The 11727-nt window shown below is 43.0% G+C and overlaps 1 protein-coding gene across 4 annotated transcripts in view; it reads left to right on the top strand.

The window, feature by feature from the left end:
• The first annotated feature begins 871 nt into the window (after positions 1-871).
• Positions 872-11727, top strand: part of KLF3 (Kruppel like factor 3) — a 59403-nt gene continuing 48547 nt past the window's right edge. The window contains exon 1 of one of the 4 annotated variants that reach the window (XM_033947508.1): positions 872-1098. The gene's annotated coding sequence lies outside the window, so the exon portion shown is untranslated. Of the gene's footprint in view, positions 1099-1604; positions 1629-1713; positions 2083-2136; positions 2278-11727 lie in introns of those variants that run through there. The other 3 variants (XM_033947537.1, XM_033947517.1, XM_033947528.1) reach the window with 3 other exon arrangements.

The following is an 11727-nucleotide window of genomic DNA, read 5'->3' as shown; positions in this document are numbered from 1 at the left end:
GTTCTTGACCAGATTGCTTCTGGGGAGGGCTTTTTTTTCTCTTTTGTCAATGTATGAGCCAATCCTCATTCAGTATGTGAATGGGGGACTGAGTCATCCACTGACAGGAAAGAAGAAAGAAAACAACCCTCTTCCTCAAGTGTCTCTCAAACTTTCTGGCCGGCGGCACACTAAATCCAGTGCCCCGGCCAGAAGGCACCTGGAAGTGCACAGAGGTCCATCTGGCCATGACAAGCTTCGATGGAGGGATCCAGGAAGAGCGGGGTGCGCTGGCTGATTTCCTACAGGACGTGCCTCTTGCCGTCATGGCACATCTGAAATTTCAGGAGGCACACAGTTTGCAATGCACTGCTCTACCTGATACAGAAAACATGCTGCTTTTTCTGCATTTTGTAATGCCACAGTACATTTATGTCATTAGTTTATCTCTACTGTATCAGAAGTAAAGTTGTTCCCCCCCCCCCCCCTATGCGTACAACTTATTACTTTAGGAGATAAACTGACTTGCCAAAGATGAAAACAGTGTCAGTGGGAGATGTGGAACTTGAACCCAGTAAGACTATTGTAATAGTTAAACAACTTTTTGGGTATAAATTGAATGTAAAATGTGACTTGTTTTTCTGGAATCTTTTTTTGTGGCATAAACAACAAAAAACGTATTTTTAATTGTGTGAGTACAGTGGGACCTTGTCAGTTCTAAAAAAAAAAAAAAAAAAGATGCAGGAAGCACCTCTGAATTTTTAAATAGCTAAGTTTGGCCATCCAGCCTCCTTACTTGAATGTTTAAATAGCTAAGTTTGGCCACCCTGCCTCCTTGGTAGTCCAATCTGTTTCCCATCACTAGCAGCTCAGAGGAGCCAAACTTGCTGAGGGTGCTCACCTCCCCCTCATTCACTGCAGGGGTTGTTTGCCTTCCTTTGGTTTGTCCTTTTTACTTTCCACTCCCTTTTCTGTTTCTCCTCTGTTCACATCTGGCCTCTCCTCCCACAAGAAGGAAGGGAGGAGTGTGACAACCCCTCCCCCAGTCCAGGAAACTGAGCCAATCTTCCATGCCTGCCGGCTTAGGGAAAGGGAAAAGAGACCAGCTGTAAGGCTGAGGTAAGTCAGAGTTTATTTTGCAATCTCGCTTTTTTTGTTTCTGGTGGGGGTTTAAGTATGGTGGTTTTCTTTGTGATTGTGTTTTTCTTCAGTATTCCAAATGAAAACGACGGCTATCAGAAGTTGTTTTTTTGGGTTTGTTTGTTTTTTCTCTCACTTATAGTCCTCACTTTTCTCCTTCTCCTTATGCTGGTCAGGCAACCTTAATGCTCAGGTTATTATATTTCCAAGTGCTTTGAGCTCGGCTCCTTTTCCTGTGGCTGCTAAACAGGCTGTCCCGATTTCCCCTTTGATTTCTTTGCCTTTGTTTTTCCTTCTGAAACTGTGCCTCCCTGCCCCCCCAACCACTTCTATTCTGGCAGAGCACTGGAGTTTTAAAAAGTGGTTGTGGCCATTTTTGGCTTTTTTTTTTTTTTTTCCCCCTTCGTCCCTTGAATCCTTCCCCTCCCCCTCTCAAGAAAACATCCTAGTTGCAGACTTCTACGTTTGGAGCCTCTGCCTCAAGAGAAAGCCAAGGAGGAAAGAGGGGGGTGCGTCTTTCTTTGCAGCGTTGTGTGGTACAGCAGTTAAGGAGGGAGGGCGGGGAAAAAGAGAGCATGACTGCAGCGCATGTTTTCGTGAGTGACTAGTCTCTGGCTTTGGGCTGGGCTGCCGGCTGAGTATCGCAGCCGCCCTGCTCCTCCCTTCCCTCTGCCCTCCCTGGGAGGCTCCGGGCGGTGGCTTAGCCGCCGCCGTGGTCACGTGAATGTGCCGGATTGTTGCCAGAGGCGCCGCTAGAGCTGGCGCGCGGGGAACTTGGAGTGTTCACATCTGCCCGGCATGAGCTCCTGCACGCATTGGTCCAGGGCTACGATTCCACTTATGTTTGGCCACTAAGAAACGAAAGTTTTATCATTATTATTTTGTATGTGTGTGTTTTGCACCTGTTTGGAATTACTGAAGACTTAGGTGACTCTTTGGTTGGTGTCTTCACGCCGCTTTCCAGTAAGTTAACTGCGACGTAGCCCGTTGGTTTTAAAAGCGCTGAAAGGTCGTGTGTGTATGTATATGAGCACGAGCGTGGAGACAAGACCCAGGCTGGGTATCGCTGAGCTTCCCGCACCTGCCATCGCGTCCTTTAGGCAGCGGCCCCCATTTTCCCCCACCGGCTTTCCTCGCTCCTCCCTCTCTAGGACGCAGGTATCCCGACTCAGACAGGCTATCTTTTTTTAAAGGCCCAGGCTTCTTATGCTCCGAATTAGAAATTATTTTTTCTCTATTTTTTTTTTTTTTGTTCTCTACTACCAAAGGAAGGAACCCCCCGTTTTATTTAACTTTCTGTAAAAGTTGCATATCTTAGGAAGTGTCATGTGTTTCTTGAATATCCCACGGGTAATATGTTTCAGGAATAAGGGTTGTATTTGTGCTCGAGCACCCTTCAGCGACTGCTCTTTTCTCTAAGAGAAACCTCTTTTGTGGTATAGCCAAAAGTAAAACAATGTCGTGTCCTAAGGATACCTTTATTATTTTTATCTCACTTTTCTAAAATAGTGCTCGGTGTAGTGTGTAGCTTTTTAAGCTTCCGGGTGTAGCATAAGCCCCTACCCCAAAGAGCCTGCAATCTCAGTGGGTTCCTGAGCTGAGAGAATAAATTAATATCTGAAAGATCACAAGGACTTTCAGTAGAGACATGAAATATTTAAACCTTGTAAGACAACTATGCTCTTAGGTAACCTTTTGGAAATAGATAGAAATAAATAAATATAAAATATGACTTTATTCTTCCTGACTCTTTGGAACTTAAGTACTGTATTTTGAAAGAATCTTTGTGGCGTGTAGGTGAGCTTTGAAGGTGTTTAAAAGCAAGAGTCCCATTGAGAAATGCTGAAGGTGTGATTTCAAAAGCCAGGGAAACTTCACAATAACACATACAATGTTTATCTAAATTAGTTATTCTGTATTAATAGGAAGCAATTTTAGTGGTGGTTTGTATTTAATTTTAATCCACTATAGGTTACGCTACTGGTCATTTTTGCCTATCAGGTTTCTTTTGGCCAGGTACTAGTGACCTGGATTGTCCACTGTGAGAACAGGCTACTGGGCTCGATGGACCATTAGTCAGACCCAATAAGGCTATTCTTATGTTCTTAATTCATGGTTTTCTGTAGGCTCAAGCAAACTTATAAAATGTGCTATACCCACACGTCTCCAATTTGTATCTGAATTCAAGAAAGCTTGGTACAAATGCCTAGAATGTTTAAGGGAAATGAAACCACAGTAGATGGCATAGATGGGCAAACTTGATAGCCATATGGTCTTTATCTGCTTTCATTTTTTTTATTTTATTTTTTCTATATTTCTGTATTCTTAATGTAAGAATTAAATCCAAGGTGAGGGGCATGCTGACAATTTGAAAATATCTTATTGGGTTCTTTCTTTCCATTGTGCTAGAACATACTGTAATTTTTTTTTTGGGGGGGGGAGGGGGTTCAGTGGCTCTTGTAGAGTGTACTGCTACTACTACTTATTATATCTGTAGTTCTACCAAGCATATGCAGCGCTGTACACCAAAACATGGAAGAAAGTCTTGGAATTGAGCCCTTTTCTTACAGATGTAAACCAGGAAACTTAAGTAAGGCCTCGGTTCTGATTGGTGCTCATCACCATCCCATTTTCTGAGATGATAAAACACAGACGGAGTTTGGCATGACTCTGAATTTATAAAGCAGTTTGTATGCTGAAAACTCTTCATTACAAGTTCATTCTGCATTTAATCATAATTATATATTAAATATTTAATGGATTCTACTTTTTAATTGTGTATATCGGCAGAAACCTGCTTAATTCTTCATTGTTCCTAGAAGTAGATTGCTTTTTGTCCTTAGATTGGTCTAGTAGTGAGTGAAGGTTGTTTTTTGGTGTGGTTTTTTTGTTTGTTTGTTTCTTTTTTTTAGTGCTGTGGGAAAGGTTTGAAATGGGTGTTGTGGCTTTTCACAGCACATTTTTTACTTTTTTCAGATAAGGAGGGAAAGAAAGAGGGTGGTTCTAAAATAGAACAAATCTCTTTTTCTCGAGCAGATACAGGATGGCCAATTATAAGAATAAAACAAAATGTGTTGTTTAAAATTAAGGAATGTGTAAGGATAGGTTTGGAGAATGAAGTTCGATGGTTTACATAGAAAGTCCACGCTTAAAACACATGAGAGATGAGCAATATCAAACTGATTTGAGAACCACCAAACTTTACATATTGTTCTGAATGTGGGATTGCCGAGTTAAAAGCCTTAATGTATTCTGGTTACCATGGTCACCGTAATGGAAGGGTTGTTTTTTGGCTTCTGGTTATGTCAAATTCCCATTCCCTTGAAACCAGTGCAGCAGTCTGACCTTGTGTGTGTGGAATGTGAGCTGGAGGGATAAGGTGATGTTTTCTGCTGTGTATCCTCTTTATATTTCCTGTCGGCCCAAGGGATCTGATTTAGTTCTAAGACAGTTTCTAGCATTAAAAAAGAAGCTATTGTGTTGGTTTCTAGGAATTTTATTTTTTTGCCCTAAAACAGGAAAGCATCTATTTGTAGTTGGCCCAGGGAGATGTACATAGTTATCTAAAGATAATTTTAAAGCAGTTGCTGTACCTACTGGCAAGAATCAAACATTGGTAAGAACTTTTTCATTTTGTGTAATGCAGTATTACATGGTATTGCTTGAAAATTTTACTACTGTAATTTGTCGACTGCTTATATTTGGCTTATTTTTGCTGTATACTTCTTTGAATGAATTCCTTCAAAAAGGTGGTAAAAAAAACAAAAACAAATTTCATCAGTAAGGTGGTACATTTTGTCACTTCTTCACTAGAGCTTTCCAGCAGACCAGAAAGGTCTGGATAGACTGGAACCTAGGCACCTCCGGCTGCACTAGGGAGACCAAGTTCCTGGATGCTGTAGGCGATTGCTTCCTGGAACAACTTGTCAAGAAAAATACAAGAGGAAATGCAATTCTGGACTTAATTCTAAATGTACTGCGAGGACTGGCACAAGGTGTAGAAGTAGAAGGGATGCTGGGAAACAGCGATCACAACATGACCCGCTTCGACCTGGACGCAGGGGCGAAACATCGGTCCAGAACGACGGCCACGGCACTGAACTTCCGAAAAGGGAATTATGAAGGGATGAAGATTAAGAAGAGGATAAGAACTGTGAAAACATTAGAGCAAGCTTGGTCCCTTTTTAAGGACACAGTCACCGAGGTGCAAAATCTATATATACCACGTATCAACAAGGGATCCAAGAGGAAAAAGAGCAAGGCTTGGCTCACTGTAGAGGTGAAGGAAGCAATCAGAGACAAGAAAACTTTGTTTAAGGAATGGAAAAGGTCAAGAACGGACGAAAACTGGAATAAGCATAAACAACATCAACATAGGTGCCATAAGGCGGTAAAAGGGGCCAAAAGAGACTACGAGGAAAAAATAGCCAAGGAGGTGAAAATCTTCAAGCCACTTTTTCGATATATTAAGGGGAAATGACCCGCGAAGGAAGCGGTTGGACCATTGGATGACCGTGGAATAAAGGGAGTACTAAAGGAGGACAAAACAATCGCCGACAAACTGAACACATTTTTTTTGCATCTGTATTTACTGAAGAGGATATACACAGCATACCAGAACCCATCAGGCTATATGCTGGAATCGAAGACGGGGACACTGACAGGGTTGACAGTCAGTCTAGAAGAGGTATGCAGGCAGATCGATAGGCTTAAGAGCAATAAATCCCCAGGACTGGATGGCATCCATCTGAGGGTCATCAAGGAACTGAAGGGTACTATAGCTGAACTGCTTCAACTAATAGCCAATCTGTCGATCCAAGTCATGAAAGATTCCGGAAGACTGGAAAGTGGCGAATGTTACGCCGATCTTCAAAAAAGGTTCGAGGGGAGATCTGGGAAACTACAGACCGGTGAATCTGACCTCGGTACCAGGAAAGATGGTAGAGGCGCTGTTTAAGGACTGCATCATTGATCACTTTGACGGACACGGTCTGATGAGGACCAGCCAGCATGATTTCAACAATGGCAGATCTTGTTTGACGAACTTGATGCACTTCTTCGAGGGAGTAAACAGGCAGATAGACAAGGGCAACCCGGTCAACATTGTATATGTGGATTTTCAGAAGGTGTTTGACAAGGTTCCACATGAACGACTACTTCGGAAAATTGTGAGCCATGGAATCAAGGGTGAAATACTCACGTGGATTAAAAACTGGCTGGAGCTTGAACAAACTAATAGCTGACACAGAGAGAGCTACTCTTTTGGTGTCTTTCGTTTTTGATCAGGACGCTAATATGATCTTGAAATTATATTTCAAGAACTCCCAGAAACTATTCGGAGGTCAGAAAATATGGTTATACCCCGATGTTTCTAAAACTACTCGGGAACGAAAAAAGGATTTTCTTTCCTTACATCAAAAGTCAATTAAGTTAGGAGCTACATTTCTTCTTGCGTATCCCTGAAAGTGCCTGGTTAGGTACTTGGGTGTCAAATACACATTTTACTCTCCAGAACAGTTGATGCAGTTTCTAGAAATTAAGAAAATCATTAAGGAATGATTGGAAAAGGGGACTGTTTAGAATAATTTGGTCGTTGATTCACGCTAAGTCTTTTCTGCAAATGATTGTGTGTTTAATTTCTCCTTGTTATATACGTTGACTACCCCTATCACTGTTGTGGTCTAAGAAAGGGGATAAGATTTGGATATATTATAAGAATTTTCTTTTTGAATAATTTTTCCTCTCTGTGTTTCATGCAGCAAGATGTATTCTTGTGAATTTTATTTGAAAGTTATAAATAAATAAACTGGCTGGAGCATAGGAAACATAGTGGGGATAAATGGACAATACTTGGACTGGAAGAGCGTCACCAGTGGGGTGCCGCAGGGCTCGGTGCTTGGACCCGTGCTCTTCAACATCTTTATAAATGATCTGGACATTGGTACGACGAGTGAGGTGATTAAATTTGCGGACGATAACGAAGTTATTCAGAGTAGTGAAGACACAGGGGGATTACAAAGACCTGCAACGTGACATAAGCTCGAGAAATGGGCAACAACATGGCACATGAGGTTCAACGTGAATAAGTGTAAAGTGATGCATGTCGGTAACAAAAATCACATGCACGAATGCAGGATGTCCAGGGCGGTACTTGGAGAGACTTTCCAGGAAAGAGACTCGGGAGTTCTGATCGACAAGTCGATGAAGCCATCCGTGCAATGCGCTGTAGCGGCGAAAAGGGCGAAAAGAATGCTAGGAATGATGAAGGGGATCACGAACAGATCGGAGAAGGTTATCATGCCGCTGTACCGGGCCATGGTGCACCCTCACCTGGAGTATTGCGTCCAGCACTGGTCGCCATACATGAAGAAGGACACGGTACTACTCAAAAGGGTCCAGAGAAGAGCGACTAAAATGGTTAAGGGGCTGGAGGAGTTGCCGTACAGTGAGAAATTGGAGAAACTAGGGCTCTTCTCTCTTGAAAAGAGGAGACTGAGAGGGGACATGTTCGAAACATTCAAAATACTGAAGGGAATAGACTTAGCAGATAAAGACAGATTGTTCACCTTCTCCAAGGTAGGGAGCCCGAGAAGGCACTCTTTAAAGTTAAAAGGGAATAGATTCCGTACAAAAGTTCTTCTTCACCAGATCTACAATTCATCAAGTCTCTAGCCCTCGAGCACAAGTCGATGGCACCTAACAACAACAACACTACCACCTCAGTAATTGCAACACAAAAATCCATCCACTGCTAGATACAGTGAGGCAATATACTTGTAAAACTCTGCAAATACACAACTCAGAAACTCAGTAACAAAGAAAGTCTATAGACAGCAGAGCTACATTTCCAGTTGAGGCTGGTGGCAGCAGTTATTATTGAGGGTAGTCAGAAACAGAAATGAAAGACAATTTATGGGGAATTCAAGAATCTGACTCTCATGGATTTTATTTATTTATTCATTCAATTTTTTTCTGTACCATTCTGTACCATTTACATGAATTTATTCAGGTATTCAAACATTTTTCCCTGTCTGTCCCAGTGGGCTCACAACCTAATATACCTGGGGCAATGGGGAGATTAAGTGACTTGCCCAGGGTCACAAGGAGCACCATGAGTTTGAACCTACAAACTCAGGGTGCTAAGGCTATAGCTTTAACCACTGTGCCACACTTTCCCCAGCTTGCAGACCCAGATGATTATTAAGGAAAGCACTGGCTTGCTGCCCACACCTAATTTTTTTGGGACACACTACTCGTAGTTGAGAACCACTGGTTTAGACTGATATGTCTAAACATTAGGACCCATAATGCAATATACTACCAAATGATGGTAATTAATTTTTAGCTTTTGGTCTCTGTCTGGATTTACAAGCCAGAATACCAGTTGAATGTTCCTGTGAAACGGGCAGCAGTCATAACCTCTTGATTAGTTCTCAACCTTTTTGTTTTTGTGAAATACTCAAATCATCAGTTGTGAGCTCTCAGCTGGCTTTGAGGAGCTGGGGGTGTGCAGCTAGATAGCAGAGGAAAAGGAAACGGGCCAACATCTTTCCTGTAGCTCCTTCAGGAAATACTTGAGAAGTGTCCAGCAGCTCAGTAAATTTGAGGTAACCACAAAATCTTTTTGTGCTTTTTTTTTTTAAATTTTGTAGTTGCTATGGGTTTGTTTGTTTTTTCACTTGCTACTTCTGCACAGTTCAACTAGCCTACTATACATATTGATCTCTTTCAAAGTAACAGGGAGAGGCTGGTTAATCAGATATCTGTTTTAATATGGCCACAAGGGTCTTAGGCATACCATGTTGGTTAGGTCCGGATAGAAGTAGTGTGAGGAGGAGGGAGAGGTTAAAGTCAAAGAGATAGTAGGAATCTGATTTACAATTGTACAGTCAGATCAGTGGACTTAGGTAGAGGGGGGGAGGGCCCCCCATGATGGTTGGGGGGGCCCACAATTTTCTTGCCTATGTGGAGATTTCTCTCCCACTGTTTTGCATTTCCATCTTGAAATGTTATTGTTCAGGGCATTGTAATTTTATCACAGCTTGGAGGGTGGGTGGGTAATGAGCCAGTTGACACAGGGCAGTTCAAGCGAATAGCACTCAAAATCCTCAGTTCTCTTGTGAATGCTGTTGGCAGCTTCCAGCAGTGGAACCCAGAGCAGGGGGTATTCCAAACCCATTGAACCTCTGCTAAGAACATAGGGAGAGGGGGCTTTGCACAGCATATGGGTGATGCCTGAGCCAGTTGGTAAAGGGAAGTTTGAACAAACAGTAGTGGAAATCTGCTTGGAGACGTGGTTAGTGGCAACCTTGACAAATGGTATCTGAAGCAGGAAGTCATTTGACTCCTGCTGGGAACATGAGTGGGGGGGAATGGAATCGGGAGGTAGGAGAGTATTTGCAGTAGTTAGAGGTCTCATTGAAGCAGGGAATTATTGGCTATGTGGAGCTGGCTCTCTCGGGAGTGCTGAGGAAGGGGTCAGGAGAAAGCGTGTGGTGGAGATACCAATTCTGCTTTTGGTTTGAGTACAAATGAAGCTGTAATCTATTTAAATCCCCATCTCAGTTGTCCATTTAATATGTATTTTGAAAAGTTAAATAATTTAGAGTGCTATTGCTCAGGAAAAATGTTTGATCACCAAGGCCTCGATGTTCAAAAGCTTTCCATGGCAATAATAAAGCGCTCATATTGGCACAGAAAACTGTCTGGCTGATGGGTGTAGCAGTCACTGAGAATCCTATGCTAAGGCATTACAAGGAGCTCATTAATATTATAATGAACACTCCATGTAATGCACAGCAAGGAAATGCGTTGTAAATTCCCATGCAAACTTTAACAGCAGGGTCTGAGTTGTTATAGCTTTACTTTCTGTCAGTGCCTGAGCACTGATTGGCTCAAACAATGACAGAAAAGTAAGGCTATATGACAGCTCAGACCCGTAAAATTTCTCTCCTGCCCACCCATATAAAAAAATGGTGACCCCCCTGAGCCATCCAACCCCTGTCCCTCTCCCTTCGAGCCCCTCAACACCAAAAAAATACCTGGTGTTCCCAAGACCTCCCCCCAACCTGGCCATATGGGCTGGGGACCCCCCAACCCAGACACCCTGTACTTTTTTTGGTAGAAAAGTTTGACAGGAGGAATGTCCACTCCCTCAGGCCTGCCCTTACCTGGTTCATCCTGGGATGCACTAGGAAGGGTCTAATACCATAGTCCCCTCCAAGTGCATCTCAGGATACACCAGGCAGGGGGCTCAGCCCATACAGCTGAGGGAGGGAGGGAGGGTATTGGAGCCAGTCCATTAGACCACCAGGTGATTTTTTGGTGTTGGGGGGGTTGGATGGCTCTGGGGGAGGATTGGGGATCTTTTTTTAAATGGGCACAGCTGTTGTGCTCACACAACAGCTGCACCATTTCAAACAAACAGCTGATCTGGGGCTTCCCCTGATGGCTCAGTCTGGAGCTGGCGGGGGAAGCCCTGAATCAACTGAGGCGGCAGCCACCGCTCTCCCCGCTGAGCAGAGGGGGACATTGGCGGCTGCAGGTTGGCAGGAGGAGCTTTACCTAGTGATTGCTTTTTTGAGCAGGTGCCAGACGCGGTTCCTCCCCCTTTTACCTTGCTGCTCTGCACGAATAGCATGCATATAATTTGCACACTATTGTTCTGAGCATCACTATTAAAAATGAAAAATCGCTCCCACCATGGTATTTTTTTTACAATGGTATGGCAGCTTTGTGCATCCTGCCCTGGGTAGTGTTAAGTTGAATTTCATACACAGGTTAAACATTAAACAGTTTGGTCGATGGAGGGGAGGCATGGGGTTAATTTCCATGACCTGTATGGAATTGCTGTGGAAGAAGGAAAAAAGCTCAATTCAAATTATACCTCTCCTTATATTTGTAAATAGGGCAGGTCTGATGTCTGAAAGCTGGTGTCTTCATTTACACCCATAGAACAAACGCCTCCACCCAATGTTGTTGTTTAAGAAACTCCAGCTGGTCATGAATAAAGGGTCAGGGAGGGCCGACAAATGTTTCTCTGTGCTTTCTCTCCTGTGCAGTCAACAGAGCCATTTCCTGCTCTTTGTTTCAAGGCTGAGGTTTGCGTCATGCATTCCAAGTTTGGGGGGCAGGGTATTTTTTAATAATATGAGACAGTTTTCTGGTAGATCATTCCCTACCCCAAGCCAGGCCCCCTGCCACTGCCCCGCAACTCCTAGGCCCCACCCAGAGACATTCCTCCCCACACTTCTGATTGCTTAAGTGCCTGCCTTATGTCATTCTACAAAACCACAGTTCACCTTTTCACCCTGAAAAGTAAGCTGAATTTTAAATATCTTAAAGGACCAATATGGTGTAGCTTATGGGCTTTTTTAAAATAACCGCATTCACCCCCTGCTGAAAGCTGGATTCTTTTCAGCTTTTTATTAGTTTAAGAATTACCCAGAGACAGTGCTGTACACATATTTTCCAAGTCATATAGGGAAGGAGAGATCTGTATGGTCTCAAACGTTAATGTAACCAATCGCTTAAAAATGTGTTCATGCTGTTCACAGAATCTTTATTTTTTTATGTAACAAATCAGACAGACAGGCATGTTATCCTACA

Source organism: Geotrypetes seraphini, chromosome 1, assembly GCF_902459505.1.
Source record: "Geotrypetes seraphini chromosome 1, aGeoSer1.1, whole genome shotgun sequence".
NCBI classification, from domain to species: Eukaryota; Metazoa; Chordata; class Amphibia; order Gymnophiona; family Dermophiidae; genus Geotrypetes; species Geotrypetes seraphini.
Note: the sequence above shows the minus strand (reverse complement) of the source record. Positions and strands in the feature narration are given on the sequence as shown.